At 35.0% G+C, this 22,500-nt stretch overlaps 1 protein-coding gene across 1 annotated transcript in view; it reads left to right on the top strand.

The window, feature by feature from the left end:
- The window catches only part of LOC122815094 (mitogen-activated protein kinase 12-like), a 289,166-nt gene that overhangs the window by 15,536 nt on the left and 251,130 nt on the right, over positions 1–22,500 (top strand). The window lies entirely within an intron of this gene.

Genomic DNA, 22,500 nt, shown 5'->3' on the forward strand with positions numbered 1-22,500 from the left:
CCTTTTTAGGAATGATGTAGAATTCAAGTGTTACCTGGACATGTTTATTAAGAAAAGCCCTCTCTATTCTTACACCTAGGAATGATGTAGAATTCAAGTGTTACCTGGACATGTTTATTAAGAAAGGACCCTCTCTATTCTTATACCTAGGAGTGATGTAGAATTCAAGTGTTACCTGGACATGTTTATTAAGAAAAGTCCCTCTCTATTCTTATACCTAGGAATGATGTAGAATTCAAGTGTTACCTGGACATGTTTATTAAGAAACAGTCCTCTCTATTCTTATACCTAGGAATGATGTAGAATTCAAGTGTTACCTGGACATGTTTATTAAGAAAAGCCCCTCTCTATTCTTATACCTAGGAATGATGTAGAATTCAAGTGTTACCTGGACATGTTTATTAAGAAACACTCCTCTCTATTCTTATACCTAGGAATGATGTAGAATTCAAGTGTTACCTGGACATGTTTATTAAGAAAAGTCCCTCTCTATTCTTATACCTAGGAATGATGTAGAATTCAAGTGTTACCTGGACATGTTTATTAAGAAAAGCCCCTCTCTATTCTTATACCTAGGAATGATGTAGAATTCAAGTGTTACCTGGACATGTTTATTAAGAAAGGTCCTCTCTATTCTTATACCTAGGAATGATGTAGAATTCAAGTGTTACCTGGACATGTTTATTAAGAAAAGCCTCTCTCTATTCTTATACCTAGGAATGATGTAGAATTCAAGTGTTACCTGGACATGTTTATTAAGAAAAGCCCCTCTCTATTCTTATACCTAGGAATGATGTAGAATTCAAGTGTTACCTGGACATGTTTATTAAGAAACACTCCTCTCTATTCTTATACCTAGGAATGATGTAGAATTCAAGTGTTACCTGGACATGTTTATTAAGAAGAGCCCTTCTCTATTCTTATACCTAGGAATGATGTAGAATTCAAGTGTTACCTGGACATGTTTATTAAGAAACAGTCCTCTCTATTCTTATACCTAGGAATGATGTAGAATTCAAGTGTTACCTGGACATGTTTATTAAGAAACACTCCTCTCTATTCTTATACCTAGGAATGATGTAGAATTCAAGTGTTACCTGGACATGTTTATTAAGAAAAGCCCCTCTCTATTCTTATACCTAGGAATTATGTAGAATTCAAGTGTTACCTGGACATGTTTATTAAGAAAATCCTCTCTCTATTCTTATACCTAGGAATGATGTAGAATTCATGTGTTACCTGGACATGTTTATTAAGAAAAGTTCCTCTCTATTCTTATACCTAGGAATGATGTAGAATTCAAGTTTTACCTGGACATGTTTATTAAGAAAAAACCCTCTCTATTCTTATACGTAGGAATGATGATGAATTCAAGTGTTACCTGGACATGTTTATTAAGAAAATCCCCTCTCTATTCTTATACCTAGGAGTGATGTAGAATTCAAATGTTACCTGGACATGTTTATTAAGAAAAACACCTCTCTATTCTTATTCCTAGGAATGATGTAGAATTCAAGTGTTACCTGGACATGTTTATTAAGAAACACTCCTCTCTATTCTTATACCTAGGAATGATGTAGAATTCAAGTGTTACCTGGACATGTTTATTAAGAAAGGTCCCTCTCTATTCTTATATCTAGGAATGATGTAGAATTCAAGTGTTACCTGGACATGTTTATTAAGAAAAGTCCCTCTCTATTCTTATACCTAGGAATGATGTAGAATTCAAGTGTTACCTGGACATGTTTATTAAGAAAAGTCCCTCTCTATTCTTATACCTAGGAATGATGTAGAATTCAAGTGTTACCTGGACATGTTTATTAAGAAACACTCCTCTCTATTCTTATACCTAGGAATGATGTAGAATTCAAGTGTTACCTGGACATGTTTATTAAGAAAGGTCCTGCTCTATTCTTATACCTAGGAATGATGTAGACTTCAAGTGTTAGCTGGACATGTTTATTAAGAAAAACACCTCTCTATTCTTATACCTAGGAATGATGTAGAATTCAAGTGTTACCTGGACATGTTTATTAAGAAAAGTCCCTCTCTATTCTTATACCTAGGAATGATGTAGAATTCAAGTGTTACCTGGACATGTTTATTAAGAAAAGTCCCTCTCTATTCTTATACCTAGGAATGATGTAGAATTCAAGTGTTACCTGGACATGTTTATTAAGAAAAGCCCCTCTCTATTCTTATACCTAGGAATGATGTAGAATTCAAGTGTTACCTGGACATGTTTATTAAGAAAGGTCCCTCTCTATTCTTATACCTAGGAATGATGTAGAATTCAAGTGTTACCTGGACATGTTTATTAAGAAAAGTCCCTCTCTATTCTTATACCTAGGAATGATGTAGAATTCAAGTGTTACCTGGACATGTTTATTAAGAAACACTCCTCTCTATTCTTATACCTAGAAGTGATGTAGAATTCAAGTGTTACCTGGATATGTTTATTAAGAAAACTCCCTCTCTATTCTTATTCCTAGGAATGATGTAGAATTCAAGTGTTACCTGGACATGTTTAATAAGAAAAGCCCCTCTCTATTCTTACACCTAGGAATGATGTAGAATTCAAGTGTTACCTGGACATGTTTATTAAGAAAGGCCCCTCTCTATTCTTATACCTAGGAATGATGTAGAATTCAAGTGTTACCTGGACATGTTTATTAAGAAAAGTCCCTCTCTATTCTTATACATAGGAGTGATGTAGAATTCAAGTGTTACCTGGGCATGTTTATTAAGAAAAACCCCTCTCTATTCTTATACCTAGGAATGATGTAGAATTCAAGTGTTACCTGGACATGTTTATTAAGAAAAGCCCCTCTCTATTCTTATACCTAGGAATGATGTAGAATTCAAGTGTTACCTGGACATGTTTATTAAGAAAAGCCCCTCTCTATTCTTATACCTAGGAATGATGTAGAATTCAAGTGTTACCTGGACATGTTTATTAAGAAACACCTCTCTATTCTTATACCTAGGAATGATGTAGAATTCAAGTGTTACCTGGACATGTTTATTAAGAAACACTCCTCTCTATTCTTATACCTAGGAATGATGTAGAATTCAAGTGTTACCTGGACATGTTTATTAAGAAAAGTCCCTCTCTATTCTTATACCTAGGAATGATGTAGAATTCAAGTGTTACCTGGACATGTTTATTAAGAAACACTCCTCTCTATTCTTATACCTAGGAATGATGTAGAATTCAAGTGTTACCTGGACATGTTTATTAAGAAAAGCCCCTCTCTATTCTTATACCTAGGAATGATGTAGAATTCAAGTGTTACCTGGACATGTTTATTAAGAAAATCTCCTCTCTATTCTTATACCTAGGAATGATGTAGAATTCAAGTGTTACCTGGACATGTTTATTAAGAAAAGCCCCTCTCTATTCTTATACCTAGGAATGATGTAGAATTCAAGTGTTACCTGGACATGTTTATTAAGAAACACTCCTCTCTATTCTTATACCTAGGAATGATGTAGAATTCAAGTGTTACCTGGACATGTTTATTAAGAAAAGCCCCTCTCTATTCTTATACCTAGGAATGATGTAGAATTCAAGTGTTACCTGGACATGTTTATTAAGAAAAGCCCCTCTCTATTCTTATACCTAGGAATGATGTAGAATTCAAGTGTTACCTGGACATGTTTATTAAGAAAAGTCCCTCTCTATTCTTATACCTAGGAATGATGTAGAATTCAAGTGTTACCTGGACATGTTTATTAAGAAAAGCCCTCTCTATTCTTATACCTAGGAATGATGTAGACTTCAAGTGTTACCTGGACATGTTTATTAAGAAAGGTCCTGCTCTATTCTTATACCTAGGAATGATGTAGAATTCAAGTGTTACCTGGACATGTTTATTAAGAAAAACCCTCTCTATTCTTATACCTAGGAATGATGTAGAATTCAAGTGTTACCTGGACATGTTTATTAAGAAACACTCCTCTCTATTCTTATACCTAGGAATGATGTAGAATTCAAGTGTTACCTGGACATGTTTATTAAGAAAAACACCTCTCTATTCTTATTCCTAGGAATGATGTAGAATTCAAGTGTTACCTGGACATGTTTATTAAGAAAGGTCCCTCTCTATTCTTATACCTAGGAATGATGTAGAATTCAAGTGTTACCTGGACATGTTTATTAAGAAACACTCCTCTCTATTCTTATACCTAGGAATGATGTAGAATTCAAGTGTTACCTGGACATGTTTATTAAGAAAAGCCCTCTCTATTCTTATACCTAGGAATGATGTAGAATTCAAGTGTTACCTGGACATGTTTATTAAGAAAAGTCCCTCTCTATTCTTATACCTAGGAATGATGTAGAATTCAAGTGTTACCTGGACATGTTTATTAAGAAAAGTCCCTCTCTATTCTTATACCTAGGAATGATGTAGAATTCAAGTGTTACCTGGACATGTTTATTAAGAAAAGCCTCTCTCTATTCTTATACCTAGGAATGATGTAGAATTCAAGTGTTACCTGGACATGTTTATTAAGAAACACTCCTCTCTATTCTTATACCTAGGAATGATGTAGAATTCAAGTGTTACCTGGACATGTTTATTAAGAAAGGTCCCTCTCTATTCTTATACCTAGGAATGATGTAGAATTCAAGTGTTACCTGGGCATGTTTATTAAGAAAAACCCCTCTCTATTCTTATACCTAGGAATGATGTAGAATTCAAGTGTTACCTGGACATGTTTATTAAGAAAAGTCCCTCTCTATTCTTATACCTAGGAATGATGTAGAATTCAAGTGTTACCTGGACATGTTTATTAAGAAACACTCCTCTCTATTCTTATACCTAGGAATGATGTAGAATTCAAGTGTTACCTGGACATGTTTATTAAGAAAAGCCCTCTCTATTCTTATACCTAGGAATGATGTAGAATTCAAGTGTTACCTGGACATGTTTATTAAGAAACAGTCCTCTCTATTCTTATACCTAGGAATGATGTAGAATTCAAGTGTTACCTGGACATGTTTATTAAGAAACACTCCTCTCTATTCTTATACCTAGGAATGATGTAGAATTCAAGTGTTACCTGGACATGTTTATTAAGAAACAGTCCTCTCTATTCTTATACCTAGGAATGATGTAGAATTCAAGTGTTACCTGGACATGTTTATTAAGAAAAGTCCCTCTCTATTCTTATACCTAGGAATGATGTAGAATTCAAGTGTTACCTGGACATGTTTATTAAGAAAGGCCCCTCTCTATTCTTATACCTAGGAGTGATGTAGAATTCAAGTGTTACCTGGACATGTTTATTAAGAAACACTCCTCTCTATTCTTATACCTAGGAATGATGTAGAATTCAAGTGTTACCTGGACATGTTTATTAAGAAAAGTCCCTCTCTATTCTTATACCTAGGAATGATGTAGAATTCAAGTGTTACCTGGACATGTTTATTAAGAAAAGTCCCTCTCTATTCTTATACCTAGGAATGATGTAGAATTCAAGTGTTACCTGGACATGTTTATTAAGAAAAGCCTCTCTATTCTTATACCTAGGAATGATGTAGAATTCAAGTGTTACCTGGACATGTTTATTAAGAAAAGTCCCTCTCTATTCTTATACCTAGGAATGATGTAGAATTCAAGTGTTACCTGGACATGTTTATTAAGAAAGGTCCCTCTCTATTCTTATACCTAGGAATGATGTAGAATTCAAGTGTTACCTGGACATGTTTATTAAGAAACACTCCTCTCTATTCTTATACCTAGGAATGATGTAGAATTCAAGTGTTACCTGGACATGTTTATTAAGAAAGGTCCCTCTCTATTCTTATACCTAGGAATGATGTAGAATTCAAGTGTTACCTGGACATGTTTATTAAGAAAAGCCCTCTCTATTCTTATACCTAGGAATGATGTAGAATTCAAGTGTTACCTGGACATGTTTATTAAGAAACACTCCTCTCTATTCTTATACCTAGGAATGATGTAGAATTCAAGTGTTACCTGGACATGTTTATTAAGAAACACTCCTCTCTATTCTTATACCTAGGAATGATGTAGAATTCAAGTGTTACCTGGACATGTTTATTAAGAAAAGTCCCTCTCTATTCTTATACCTAGGAATGATGTAGAATTCAAGTGTTACCTGGACATGTTTATTAAGAAACACTCCTCTCTATTCTTATACCTAGGAATGATGTAGAATTCAAGTGTTACCTGGACATGTTTATTAAGAAAAGTCCTCTCTATTCTTATACCTAGGAATGATGTAGAATTCAAGTGTTACCTGGACATGTTTATTAAGAAACACTCCTCTCTATTCTTATACCTAGGAATGATGTAGAATTCAAGTGTTACCTGGACATGTTTATTAAGAAACACTCCTCTCTATTCTTATACCTAGGAATGATGTAGAATTCAAGTGTTACCTGGACATGTTTATTAAGAAAGGTCCCTCTCTATTCTTATACCTAGGAATGATGTAGAATTCAAGTGTTACCTGGACATGTTTATTAAGAAACACTCCTCTCTATTCTTATACCTAGGAATGATGTAGAATTCAAGTGTTACCTGGACATGTTTATTAAGAAAAGCCCCTCTCTATTCTTATACCTAGGAATGATGTAGAATTCAAGTGTTACCTGGACATGTTTATTAAGAAAGGTCCCTCTCTATTCTTATACCTAGGAATGATGTAGAATTCAAGTGTTACCTGGACATGTTTATTAAGCCCTCTCTATTCTTATACCTAGGAATGATGTAGAATTCATGTGTTACCTGGACATGTTTATTAAGAAAAGTTCCTCTCTATTCTTATAACTAGGAATGATGTAGAATTCAAGTGTTACCTGGACATGTTTATTAAGAAACAGTCCTCTCTATTCTTATACCTAGGAATGATGTAGAATTCAAGTGTTACCTGGACATGTTTATTAAGAAAAGCCCCTCTCTATTCTTATACCTAGGAATGATGTAGAATTCAAGTGTTACCTGGACATGTTTATTAAGAAAGAAAGGTCCCTCTCTATTCTTATACCTAGGAATGATGTAGAATTCAAGTGTTACCTGGACATGTTTATTAAGAAAAGCTCCTCTCTATTCTTATACCTAGGAATGATGTAGAATTCAAGTGTTACCTGGACATGTTTATTAAGAAAAGTCCCTCTCTATTCTTATACCTAGGAATGATGTAGAATTCAAGTGTTACCTGGACATGTTTATTAAGAAACACTCCTCTCTATTCTTATACCTAGGAATGATGTAGAATTCAAGTGTTACCTGGACATGTTTATTAAGAAAGGTCCCTCTCTATTCTTATACCTAGGAATGATGTAGAATTCAAGTGTTACCTGGACATGTTTATTAAGAAAACTCAATCTCTATTCTTATTCCTAGGAATGATGTAGAATTCAAGTGTTACCTGGACATGTTTATTAAGAAAACTCAATCTCTATTCTTATTCCTAGGAATGATGTAGAATTCAAGTGTTACCTGGACATGTTTATTAAGAAAAAACCCTCTCTATTCTTATACCTAGGAATGATGTAGAATTCAAGTGTTACCTGGGCATGTTTATTAAGAAAAAACCCTCTGTATTCTTATACCTAGGAATGATGTAGAATTCAAGTGTTACCTGGACATGTTTATTAAGAAACACTCCTCTCTATTCTTATACCTAGGAATGATGTAGAATTCAAGTGTTACCTGGACATGTTTATTAAGAAAACTCCTCTCTATTCTTATACCTAGGAATGATGTAGAATTCAAGTGTTACCTGGACATGTTTATTAAGAAAAGCCCCTCTCTATTCTTATACCTAGGAATGATGTAGAATTCAAGTGTTACCTGGACATGTTTATTAAGAAACACTCCTCTCTATTCTTATACCTAGGAATGATGTAGAATTCAAGTGTTACCTGGACATGTTTATTAAGAAACACTCCTCTCTATTCTTATACCTAGGAATGATGTAGAATTCAAGTGTTACCTGGACATGTTTATTAAGAAAAGTCCCTCTCTATTCTTATACCTAGGAATGATGTAGAATTCAAGTGTTACCTGGACATGTTTATTAAGAAAGTCCCTCTCTATTCTTATACCTAGGAATGATGTAGAATTCAAGTGTTACCTGGACATGTTTATTAAGAAACACTCCTCTCTATTCTTATACCTAGGAGTGATGTAGAATTCAAGTGTTACCTGGACATGTTTAAGCCCCTCTCTATTCTTATTCCTAGGAATGATGTAGAATTCAAGTGTTACCTGGACGTGTTTATTAGGAAAAGCCCCTCTCTATTCTTATACCTAGGAATGATGTAGAATACAAGTGTTACCTGGACATGTTTATTAAGAAAACCCCTCTCTATTCTTATACCTAGGAATGATGTAGAATTCAAGTGTTACCTGGACATGTTTATTAAGAAAAGCCCCTCTCTATTCTTATACCTAGGAATGATGTAGAATTCAAGTGTTACCTGGACATGTTTATTAAGAAAAGTCCCTCTCTATTCTTATACCTAGGAATGATGTAGAATTCAAGTGTTACCTGGACATGTTTATTAAGAAAAGCCCCTCTCTATTCTTATACCTAGGAATGATGTAGAATTCAAGTGTTACCTGGACATGTTTATTAAGAAACACTCCTCTCTATTCTTATACCTAGGAATGATGTAGAATTCAAGTGTTACCTGGACATGTTTATTAAGAAAAGTCCCTCTCTATTCTTATACCTAGGAATGATGTAGAATTCAAGTGTTACCTGGACATGTTTATTAAGAAACACTCCTCTCTATTCTTATACCTAGGAATGATGTAGAATTCAAGTGTTACCTGGACATGTTTATTAAGAAACACTCCTCTCTATTCTTATACCTAGGAATGATGTAGAATTCAAGTGTTACCTGGGCATGTTTATTAAGAAAAAACCCTCTGTATTCTTATACCTAGGAATGATGTAGAATTCAAGTGTTACCTGGACATGTTTATTAAGAAACACCTAAGTGTCTCTCTATTCTTATACCTAGGATGAATGAAGATGTTACCTGGACATGGTAATTATGAAAAACACCTCTCTATTCTTATACCTAGGAATGATGTAGAATTCAAGTGTTACCTGGACATGTTTATTAAGAAAGTCCCTCTCTATTCTTATACCTAGGAATGATGTAGAATTCAAGTGTTACCTGGACATGTTTATTAAGAAAAGTCCCTCTCTATTCTTATACCTAGGAATGATGTAGAATTCAAGTGTTACCTGGACATGTTTATTAAGAAAAGCCCTCTCTATTCTTATACCTAGGAATGATGTAGAATTCAAGTGTTACCTGGACATGTTTATTAAGAAAAGCCCCTCTCTATTCTTATACCTAGGAATGATGTAGAATTCAAGTGTTACCTGGACATGTTTATTAAGAAACACTCCTCTCTATTCTTATACCTAGGAATGATGTAGAATTCAAGTGTTACCTGGACATGTTTATTAAGAAAAGCCCTCTCTATTCTTATACCTAGGAATGATGTAGAATTCAAGTGTTACCTGGACATGTTTATTAAGAAAACCCCTCTCTATTCTTATACCTAGGAATGATGTAGAATTCAAGTGTTACCTGGACATGTTTATTAAGAAAAGCCTCTCTATTCTTATACCTAGGAATGATGTAGAATTCAAGTGTTACCTGGACATGTTTATTAAGAAAAGCCCCTCTCTATTCTTATACCTAGGAATGATGTAGAATTCAAGTGTTACCTGGACATGTTTATTAAGAAAGGTCCCTCTCTATTCTTATACCTAGGAATGATGTAGAATTCAAGTGTTACCTGGACATGTTTATTAAGAAAGGTCCCTCTCTATTCTTATACCTAGGAATGATGTAGAATTCAAGTGTTACCTGGACATGTTTATTAAGAAAGGTCCCTCTCTATTCTTATACCTAGGAATGATGTAGAATTCAAGTGTTACCTGGACATGTTTATTAAGAAAAGCCTCTCTATTCTTATACCTAGGAATGATGTAGAATTCAAGTGTTACCTGGACATGTTTATTAAGAAAAGTCCCTCTCTATTCTTATACCTAGGAATGATGTAGAATTCAAGTGTTACCTGGACATGTTTATTAAGAAAAGCCCCTCTCTATTCTTATACCTAGGAATGATGTAGAATTCAAGTGTTACCTGGACATGTTTATTAAGAAAAGTCCCTCTCTATTCTTATACCTAGGAATGATGTAGAATTCAAGTGTTACCTGGACATGTTTATTAAGAAACACTCCTCTCTATTCTTATACCTAGGAATGATGTAGAATTCAAGTGTTACCTGGACATGTTTATTAAGAAAGGTCCCTCTCTATTCTTATACCTAGGAATGATGTAGAATTCAAGTGTTACCTGGACATGTTTATTAAGAAAAGTCCCTCTCTATTCTTATACCTAGGAATGATGTAGAATTCAAGTGTTACCTGGACATGTTTATTAAGAAAAGCCCCTCTCTATTCTTATACCTAGGAATGATGTAGAATTCAAGTGTTACCTGGACATGTTTATTAAGAAAAACCCCTCTCTATTCTTATACCTAGGAATGATGTAGAATTCAAGTGTTACCTGGACATGTTTATTAAGAAACACTCCTCTCTATTCTTATACCTAGGAATGATGTAGAATTCAAGTGTTACCTGGACATGTTTATTAAGAAAAGCCCCTCTCTATTCTTATACCTAGGAATGATGTAGAATTCAAGTGTTACCTGGACATGTTTATTAAGAAAAGTTCCTCTCTATTCTTATACCTAGGAATGATGTAGAATTCAAGTGTTACCTGGACATGTTTATTAAGAAAAGCCCCTCTCTATTCTTATACCTAGGAATGATGTAGAATTCAAGTGTTACCTGGACATGTTTATTAAGAAAAGCCCCTCTCTATTCTTATACCTAGGAATTATGTAGAATTCAAGTGTTACCTGGACATGTTTATTAAGAAAATCCTCTCTCTATTCTTATACCTAGGAATGATGTAGAATTCAAGTGTTACCTGGACATGTTTATTAAGAAAAGTCCCTCTCTATTCTTATACCTAGGAATGATGTAGAATTCAAGTGTTACCTGGACATGTTTATTAAGAAAAGCTCCTCTCTATTCTTATACCTAGGAATGATGTAGAATTCAAGTGTTACCTGGACATGTTTATTAAGAAAGGTCTTTCTCTATTCTTATACCTAGGAATGTTGTAGAATTCAAGTGTTACCTGGGCATGTTTATTAAGAAAACCCCCTCTGTATTCTTATACCTAGGAATGATGTAGAATTCAAGTGTTACCTGGACATGTTTATTAAGAAAAGCTCCTCTCTATTCTTATACCTAGGAATGATGTAGAATTCAAGTGTTACCTGGACATGTTTATTAAGAAAGGTCCCTCTCTATTCTTATACCTAGGAATGATGTAGAATTCAAGTGTTACCTGGGCATGTTTATTAAGAAACACTCCTCTCTATTCTTATACCTAGGAATGATGTAGAATTCAAGTGTTACCTGGACATGTTTATTAAGAAGAGCCCTTCTCTATTCTTATACCTAGGAATGATGTAGAATTTTTAAAAAATTTTTTCCTGGAATGATTAAAATTCATTTTACCTGGAATGTTAAAATTAAGGTTCCTCATTTTATTTGAAAGGGTTTCATTTTTAAACCCGGAATGTTAAAAAAAGCCTCATTTTATTTGAAAAGGTTTCATTTTTAAACCCGGAATGTAAAATTAAGGACCTCATTTTAAGGGTTTATTCTTTCCTGGAATGTTAAAAAGTTTTCCCAATTTTATTTGAAAAGTTTCATTTTTAAACCCGGAATGTAAAATTAATTTTCCCCATTTTATTTGAAAGTTTCCCCCATTTTTACCTGGAATGTAAAATTAAGGTTCCTCATTTTATTTGAAATTTATTCTTTCCCGGTGTTTTTTTTCCTCTTTTATTGAATTTTTCTTTTCCAAATTTTATTAAGGTCCTATTTTAAGAAATTTCCAAATTTAAAAAGTTTTAAAATTATTTCCTAATTTTTGGTCCCCCAATTTTTTAGAAAATTTCTTTCCAAATTAATTTAAAACCTCCCTTTTTTAAGAAAAGTTTATTTTTCCCCTTTTTAAAATTGCCTCCCTTTTTTTATTTTTTCCCGGAAAGTTAAATTCTTTACCCATTTTTTGAAACCCTTCTATTTTTATACCTGGATTTTTAGTGTTATAATGATTAAAAAACCCCCCTTTTATTTTTTGGATATGTGTTAATTTACCTCTGTTTATTAAAAAAACCCCTTTATTTTTTTCTGGAAATGTAAATTTGTTACCTTTATTAAAAAGGCCCCCCTTTTTTTTTAAAAAAATAAATGTTTTATTAAGGTCCCTATTTTAAAAGACCCCTTTTCTTTTTTTTTGGAACTAATCAGAAAGAAATTTTAAATTTTTAAAAAAAGTAAATTTATGCCTGGGCATGTTTAAAAATCCCCTTTTATACCAAATAGTTTAATTAGGGCCCTTTTTTTGGGCCCCCTTTTTCCTTTAAACCTTTTTTTAAAATTCCTTTTTTTTTATTGAGCCTCTACAAACCCAAGTAAACAATCCTGGGTGTTTTTGGGAAAGGTCCCTCCCTTTTTTTAAAAAAAATTTTAAAATTTTAATGAAATGGGCAAAAAAAGTCCATTTTTTCCAAAAAAGTTTTTAAATTTATCCCCCCCCTTTCCAAAATGGATAAAAATTTTAAAAAAATTTCCCCTTTTACAAGTTTTTAAAAAAATATTTTAAATGAAAATGTGAATTCATTTATGCAATTAAAAAATTTTTTCTTTATAAAAAAGAAAGTGTCCTTTGGCTTTTATTGAAAAATTCTTAATTACCCGGAAAGGATGTTTTTATGAATTTTTAAAATTTAAATATTAGAAATTTCAATTTAAAAAAGTTTTTAAAGCGAAACTGAAAAAAAAAATTAAAAACCTCCCCTTTAAAATTTTCTTGTCTGAATGTTTTTTTTTTCAAAATTTCCGATGATAAACAATTTTTTTTTAAAAATATTTTTTCCCTTTTAAGACAAAAAACTTTTATGTTTGGGGTAAGGGCTAATTTTCCAAAAAAAACGCCCGCAACTTTTGGGTTTAACCCGTAAATACCCTTTTTAAATAAACTTTTTTTGATTAAAATTTTCCCCGGATTTCCTTCTGTAAAATCCCTGCATTTACTAAAAGGTAGGGAATAATGTTAACCTGATGTGTTTTTAAAAAACCCCCTACAAAATTTTGGAATGATTTGTTCCCAGTGTTCCGGAAGGGTTTTTGAAAAGGGCCCCATTTTTTAAAAGGGGAATGGAGATTTTCAAGGACCCGGCAGAAAAAAAATTTTTTCTATTTTTATATGGATGTTTTAAAATTTACCTGGGGGAAAAATTTTTATAAAAAGGTTTCTTTTAAAGAAAAATTTTTAAAATTAAATTTTTTACCCGGCTGAAAAAAATTTTCCTTTTTTACCAAGATGTTTTTAAAATTTGGGGGTTTGGACATTTAAAAAAATTCTCATTCATACCTGGAAAAAATTGTTTAATGTTACCCGGGCATGTTTTTTGAAAAAATCTAAAATTTTTTTAAATATTTAGAATTTAAATGGGGTTTTGGAAAATTTAAAAAGAAACACTTTTTTTATTTTTTTAACCTGGAATGATTAGAAACAATTTCCACATGTTTTTTAAAACATTTTTTCTTTTAAAGGAATATTAAATTAAATGTTAAAGAAATGTTTTTTAAGAAGGTTTTACATACTGGAATGTTGAACAATGTTTCCCGGACATGTTTAAAAAAATTTATTTTAACCAGGAAGATTAAATTCAATGTTCCTGGGCATTTTTTTTGAAAGGCCCCCCCCATTCTTTTGGAATGTGAAATTTAATGTTCCCGGACTGTTTTTTTTTGAAAATTTATTTTAATGGGAAATGAAACAATGTTTCCCGGCTGTCATTTATCAACATTTGGTTTGCAGTGTTGTAATATAAACACCATGTCAAGTGTTTACTTGAGACATGAAAGAAGTGCACTCGGTGAGAGTAATCCAGATGTCCTATTAGAACATAACTGATGTTCTTTGTACTATATTCTGTTAACCAAGAAAAAACAATAAACGTGACTAAATTCTATGCAAAGTGATCCTCTGCTGCCCTAGTCTGTAGCTTCCGAGTAAAAGGTCATTGCTAGCCAGGTCTAGCAGCTTATTTATTTTATGTTTTTAAAAAAGTGGGTAATGAGAGAGTTATCTAACCCATTTTATTTGCATTGCATCTGCTCATGTTTTTTTGAAAGTAGATTTGTTACGTCTTACTAGTTCTGAAGAATAATAAGCTTACTGAATATTGACAGAGCTAGTTAAGCTGGGAGATCATTTTCAATAAGTAAAATAAGATATATACTCCCTCGTTAACAAGATATATACTCCCTCGTTAACAAGATATATACTCCCTCGTTTCAGCTGTGCTGAAGAAAAGACAAGCGTGTTTTCCTTTTTTCATGTTTACCTTCATCAGACTGAATTGATATTTTGGGGTCTGTTATCAGTTTATCGAAAAATCATTTCACCAAATGGCATTCTCAGTGCAATCACATTGAAAGTGCCATTTGTCGAACTGTTCATACTCAGATCACTGTATGGTAAGGATCTGGAAATTTGTCCTTACCCCACTGTAGTGCGATCTTAGAGTTGGTATATATAATTAGCAGGGGGTGTGGGAGGTACCCCACACAAAGGGAATTCAATCAATGGTATTTTCAATGAAATGCCATTCATTGAAGGGACAGTTTGATGAAGTGATATAGATCCAGTCTCTCAAAAACATGTTTCTGTTTACAGACATTAATACTCATAAGAATGCATCACTTTTTACAATATGATTTGATTAAAAGAAATGTTGTTTCTATGGGCATGACTATGGTTTTGAAAAAACGAACTAACTGCAGATTGTGCTTTCTGAAACCTATCCTGTAACTGCACATGTCCACACCAACACAATAAAGTATTAACCAGGTAAAGCATACATTGATAATCAGCCCTACTGGTCCTTGCACAGAATGTGATGTGACAAGACTTCATAATTTCTTTGGGGCATTGTGAAAACTCATTGCATGTCTGCGACTAGTAATGAAGAAAAATAATACATGTTAATGAAAATGACACAACACTGTATCTGCTGGCTGTTACCAACTGATAATAAACTTATTCCGGAGGATACATATTATCATACAACAGTCTTTATCAGCTTAGCAGTGGATAAATTGATTGATTTGGATAGTTCTGGAGAATGTTAGTGTCCAGGACCCCTCCTGTTATAGACCTTTAAGTTTAATTAAGTAGGTTTTATGGGCTAGATATTTTAAGAACAGCTGTATGTCACCTTTTTAAACAAGAACAAACCCCATGGCTCTCCAAAGAGCTTAAATCTGTCCTCAAGTTGAAGGAAGAAGCTTGTCAGTCATGGCATAACAATACAGTCCCTGACATACATACCTCTCATCTGTCCCTGATTTTGACTGACATTTTACCTCTGTCCCTCTTTTTTTTAACACCTTTATTGAATCATCATTTGTGACACAGGAAATTTACATTTATATAAAAGTGAACCACAAACCTCCAGTACTCAACAGCTACCAAGTAGATACAGAAATAGTGAAATAAAGCCCAAAAATATCAAGGCAGCATCGGCAGAAATCCAAATGTAGATATTTTCAAAGTACTCAACAACACAGTTTCTTCAGCCAAGGGCATAGTTTATTCACAAGCAGATAAAAACCAGTAAAACAGGTAAGCGCTTTCACAAACTGTTTGCTTCATCAGACCATCACATTAACTCTCCCATCACCCCCTTCAATATTCAAACATCACAAAATCATGTTCATACTAAGCAATCAGACATTACAAGCAGATACCTTCAAAATTTAAAGCAACAACCATCTAAAAATGCAAGTGGTACACACTAAAACCTTAACATACATACATAAAAAATATATATGCACATATATGTATATATATATATATATATATATATATATATATATACATACATATAAATACTTTAAAACATGAATGTCTGCTACAGAACAGGGGAATTATTTCATCAGCCTCCTGTTCTTTAGTTTAGCGGTAATTACTATATGTTCGTTCAACCCCTTTCTCAAATGTGGCCCCAGATTCATGATTCATTTAAGTTCCTTCTCTTCTGTTCTCCCACTGATATTGCCCATCCGAACATCCTCCATAACCAGTTCCAATACACTGACCCTAAATTGGTGGTCAGCTCCATATTAACACCTGCTTAGCAATAGCACTATAGTTCTGTCCTCTCTTCAAACAATACATATGTTCTCTAATACGTTCTCTCAAATGTCTGTTCATTTTACTTACATAAAACGCTTTACAACATATAAAGTGAGCAAGATACACTAAATTTTTACTGTTACAGTCTGCATCAGCTGTAACAGCATATCTTCTTGCTGTATCAGGGTGTATAAATAACAAATCCTCAAATAAATGCACAAAACTTACAGTTATTACATCTTCTGGTTCCCCCAGCATGTGTGTGAACCCTTACATCATTAAATTCTCTGGAGTCTACTCGGTTCATAGGTTGGTACTTGGCTATTGGCACTAGGGACTATACAAGCCTAGCCATAACATTTCCCTGGCTATTTCTTCCCACACTATTTACTTCCCTGGACCCCTGTCTAGCAGGGCAATTTGGGATATAAAAATGTCTATGTAAACATTTCCAAGCAAAAATCCTAAAAGTTCTAGACTTTGTTGCATATTTGGGAGACATACATATATCATCCCATTGTTGTTTTGTGAATTTTCTTGAAGGTTCTATTCTAGCTCCTCTTATCTTTTGTTTTATCATTAATAAACTACCTCATGACCTTCATATTCTACAGCTTATCCTCTACGTTGCTGACATGGTTGTCTTTAGGTCCAGATTGAGTACAAGGTGAGCTAGACAGCTGCCTAGGGCCCAGTGCTGTCTGGGGGTCCCAGCCTAGCCATAAAAAGGGAAAAAACACTGCACTACTTTTAAATAACTGGAGTGTTTGTGTGTGTGTGTGTGTGTGTGTGTGTGTGTGTGTGTGTGTGTGTGTGTGTGTGTGTGTGTGTGTGTGTGTGTGTGTGTGTGTGTGTGTGTGTGTGTGTGTGTGTGTGTGTGCGTATGTGTATGTGTATGTGTATGTGTGTGTGTGTGTGTGTGTGTGTGTGTGTGTGTGTGTGTGTGTCTGTGTATCCTTCAGGATGATTACTGCCTCTACCCTCTAGTATGAATTTTATACAGAAAAAAACTGTCCTCCAGGATGATTGTTTTTATACAGAAAGCTGCCTTCCAGGAGAATTACTAGGAAAATTGATGTAAGTTAAATCACTGGTGATTACAATTAGTTGTTGTTGTTTGTCTTTCTGCTTTTTCCCGGTAAGACGTCACCACAGCGGAACGCCGGTCCGCTAATGATTGGCAGTAGATTTTTACGAAACACCGAGGTGCCAGCTCGACACCCAACCTTCAACGAAGGCACGCCCATTTACTCACACGTCTTTCGAATGCTACCCAACTGCGGGGAAGACATGCAGGCTCCACACAGAAGGCACTCCCAAGCCCAGCCGAGAATCGAACTGGAGTACCTCTTGCTGTGAGGTAACAAAGCTACCGCCGTACCACCGTGGCAATTAGTAATAGCAATAATTAGTGTATCATCGTTATTGATCAGAAAATACAGATTTTTATCCACCAAGTCACAGAAGCACTGTCTGGTTAAGCAACTTGCTCAAAGTCACATAGTAGGTAAATGAAGCAAGGAAGAATCAAACCCACACCCTTGATTACAGGAAATAACTCATTAAGAACTTAGAGACTTAATCCACTTCACTAATGGCCAGACTTTGCTTAATTTCTTCATTTTTTATAAATCACTGAGGATAACATTCAGTCAATAATGCTAGCCATTAGAATTTCATAGTTATTTTTCAGAAAATGCATTTCAAGTTAGTTGGAACTGTTTGGCACTCCAGGATCTCACCTGTTAACAAACATCTTCTTTATGTAGTCAAAAGTAAAGTGCCTGAATCCTTCCAACTCCATTTGCCAACTGTGTCTTTGAACAAATCACTCAGACAGAGCTCCTGTGTCATTCCTGAATAGGAACTCTCTGTGTAGTGAGTTTACCTGGTTAGCAAATGGATAAAAGATAATGTATTTAAAATGTGTGTCCCTTTGTTACTTTTGGCTTACTTCAAAATTTGTGAACAAAGAAGTTATGAAGTATTTTTGTCTATTCCATGTAAAATGTGTGGCTTTCTGCCAAACCGTTGTGGTTTGCAGTCATTAAATAATGACAGGCACAAATTTCAGACTTCATATCCTTCAGAAAATGCTTGATAATACAAAACGTTTTATTCTAACATCATTCTAAGTATATAAGAGAAACATTTAAAATCTGTTCCTGATTTTTTGATCTGTATTTCAGTTTTGAGCTAAAGTGTTGTGAGGGCAGAGGGGACTTGTAATGGGTTCTACTATATGGATTTGATAACAGAGAGATGAGATACATTTCCAGCCCGTTACGTATGAATATATTCATTAACTTGTTCTCAAGCAGATGTCTGAGGTGTACAGTCATGCAAGTGGCTGAAATTTTTAGTTATGTGTGTGTGTATAAATATTTGGGCGGCCATGGTGGTGCAGCGGTTAGCGTTGCCACCTCACAGCAAGAGGTTCTCTGGTTCGATCCTTGTCTGGGGTACCTTCTGTGCGGAATCTGCATGTCCTCCCTGTGGTCGCGTGGGTTTCCTCCGGGTGCTCCAGTTTCCTCCCACATCACAAAGACATGATGTAGGTGGATTGGACCTCTAAATTGGCCCTAAGTGTGAGTGTATGCATGTGTGTGCCTTCTGTGGAAGGTTGGGCACCAGGCTGGCTGGCAACTCGACACTGTAAAACTCCACTGCCAATCATGAGCTGACAGGTGATCTGCTGTGGTGACCCCTAACCGGGAAAAAGCTGAAAGAAGAAGAAGAAGGAAGTGTGTATAAATATTTGGTTCCTGCAACCCACAGTATTTCTGTTGTAAAGGAAGGGACTTGTAATAGTAAACAGGGACATCATCATATGAGCCTTGTTCTTTGGGTATGATCTTTGGTTTCCTTATTTGGTTAACTATTGACAGTGTGTTAAGGAAGGAATCAATTGTATGAAACAGGGATATCATCATATGAGCCATGTTCCTTGGGTATGATCCTTGGTTTCCTTGTTTTGCTCTTTCTGATAGTGTAAACTGGACAGTATGAAGTGTACAAGTTTAATGTTAATATTTTAACCGTTGTGTTAGGTTACAACAGTCTGTCGGGATGATTAAGACTATGAGCTGCCTTTGTAGTGCAGAGTTTGATTCCTTTGGCCTTCATTAGTCTAATGTGTGACTCTAAGTCATTTCACCAGACAGTGCTCCTAGGCTGCCCTGAAAAGGGACACTTGCATCCAGTGGACTGTCCCACATTTATACATTTGTCTTTTGAATTTCTTCACGTAGATGCTAATAAGTGTTTCACTGTATGCTGTTTGACATGTGTACCAACATATGTCTTCTAGTTTAATGGGTTATTGGAATCATTTTCAATAAATATGAGTTTCAAAAGAAGAGACATTTACTACTGTGAATGCTTAGCCTATTTTCAGTGTGAGAATTTTTGTTTTGTTTAACAAAAGGCTGTTTGTGTTTCTGCAGTAAATTAATTGCAAACCACTGTGATGATTGTAGAAGTAAAAAAAAGAAATAGTATGCACACTGATAGGTTTGAACAGTATTTTATGGTAATTGAGGAGAGACAAGCAAGTAATGGGATGTAGGTATGGCTACTGCTGGGGCAGTCTGTTACCCTATCTAGGTCCCATTTGACCATGATCTGGTTCTGGGCCCACCCACAATCACTCTGCAGTTGAAACAGTGCTGGCAATTACTAACCAGTCACTAACATTCCATACCTATGTTGAGAAATCAAGGGCAAGCGTTAACTCACTTCTCTTCTGGGTTAGGAAAAATCTCACCCTACCTATCCAACTTAGCCAGGACAGCAATAGATAAAGGAGTCCTTCTGGCCCAACTTAAATATGTACTGCCTATAATAGCCACAGCCTCCACACTGCAGACTATCAAAAACAAAATCTGTCACGTCATAACTAACTCACCCTGAGTACTATTGCCTCACCTTCATCAAAAGCCAAATGACTCCCATTGCAGCTCAGAGTAGATCTGCTTCTAGGCTGTCTCATCTTCAGACTTCTCCAACATAACTCATTCCTAAAACTAGATGTAAAACTTTATACCTAACACACACACACGCACACACACACACACACACACACACACACACACACACACACACACACACACAGCACCCCCATTCCAACTTCTACAAACTAGGCTATACTGCACCAGCCAGTTTTTCCTCCATCCTTGATCCTGAACTATGGGTATCCCTCAGTCCAATCTAAAGGAAGTGTAATATCCCTTCCCCACCTACATAGCTGAACTTAAGAAATTCCTCCACACCAAATCCACACAGCAGACCACGTCATAAAAGGGCCTCGCAACTTCTGGCCTTACACCCGTTAACTGCTAACCCCTTAATTCCATTCCCCTTACCCTTCGCTGCCCTGAATCTCATACCCCCCACAGCAGTTCCACCATGATGTAAATCTGAAATTTAATAATGTGAAATTGTACAATGTGCCTTTCTTTCAAAAACGTTGCTATATCTGTTAATTTCTTCTGTACGATTTTTGTTATATATTCTTACTTTCTGTTCTCTTATTGATATTTACAGCTTACTGCCTCTCTATTCCACTTTTTCTTCTGTGTGAATTATTACAACCAGGCAGTACCTGCAAGTGACCATGCATTACCCAGGTAAACAAATGCATAATGAAATAAAATTAAATAATATCAGACAAGGATGTGACATGCAGGCTGCTAGTATAAAAGCTGGGACTTGAACACTGTTCCATATGGAAAACTGCCAAGTAAATGTGGATCCAGGAGTGAGTCCTACTGCAGTAAGGAATATTGCAAATTGACTAAGGAGAAAAATCCTGAATTATGAGGCTATTGACCTTACCAGTGTTGTGTGATGAAGGTTAAGGCTGGTGCTTGTCTTTTTTGGTGGCTGCCAGCCTAGTCAAATAGAATTTGATATATAATTCTGGCATTTGTCAGTAAATGTAAAATACAGGCATGTTTTCTTCAATATAAAAGAATATTGTGGAATGTGGAACTGCAAAATATGTGACAACATTGCACTCTACTGGCCCAGTGAAGCATGTTGTACCCTTTCATGTTAGAATTCGGCTCCAGGGTGGCTGGATGAAGATTTCATGCCCATTGTTTTAAGGCTAAAGTTTATGACCAGAATTTAGATGTGGAATGTGCTTTATTGCTCTGATTTCTTTTAGAATATACATGTGAAATGTCTTCTATTGTTGAAAGTTTCTGTGCAGGTGTTAGATTGCTAAATAATGCAGTTTGTGGCCTGAGAACTCAGACCAGGTGTTAAGAGGATGCAATATGAATACTGGGAAAACCTAAGTGTCAAAAATGAATGATGTAATTTTGGGAGGGCCTTAGAGACATGTTTGTTAGTAATGTTTAAATACTATTTCTCACAAGAGACTAAAGAGCATTCTGATCTTGGATATCCAACTTACCAGCACTCTGTCTTGTGCTTACATGTAAGTTTTAGCACTGTGATTTCTTGTAGGAATAGTTAAAGCTAGTAAAGATTAATTAGGTATTTTTTTCTTTGAAATCAGACCTGTCCTACTGTATTATTTTAAGTTTCTATGTGATCTGTGAACTCTTAGATATCTCTGTGGTGGAGTAGTTTTGTCTTGTGTTTTAATTATTTATTATTAAATATTTTTAAAACCTTCTACCTGTGGCTGATTTGTGTAGAGATTAGCTCTAGAGTACATTGCTTATTTATGGAGGTTATTGTAACAGGCTACTCTAAAGTAAGCCTTGACTGTTAGTCATACTACCATTGGATATTAATACTTCACAGTAATAATTGGACACCCTTTTAAGGGCCTTTTAGTAGCTGATATTATTAACTGGGTGGTGGCAGTAATTACTATTGTATAGTCTGGGTAAAGGGGCACAGCTGGAGAATCTGTGTCAGCCTTTCCCAGGAGTGTCTGTGAAGTTGTATAAATACTTACCTCAAAGTGTGTGAGTGTTGTGTCAGCTACATGGCAGGGACATGAAGCACTGTTGGACAGAGAGGGTAGTGGAGGTTTTAGTTTGCCCAGTTAGGCTGAGACCTGGACCATATAGCTGTGCCAGTGAGGAGTTGTATTGGGGACGTGGTGAGCAAGGGAGCAACCAGCCCCAGACTGACTGTGTTCTCAGTGTGCACTTAAGGGAAATTGTCATGTCTAGAGGTTGCACTGCTTTTTGCTGAACAGCTACAGTACTTTCCCC

This window comes from Protopterus annectens, chromosome 11.part0 (assembly GCF_019279795.1).
Source record: "Protopterus annectens isolate FY-2018-M chromosome 11.part0, PAN1.0, whole genome shotgun sequence".
Lineage (NCBI taxonomy): Eukaryota > Metazoa > Chordata > Ceratodontiformes > Protopteridae > Protopterus > Protopterus annectens.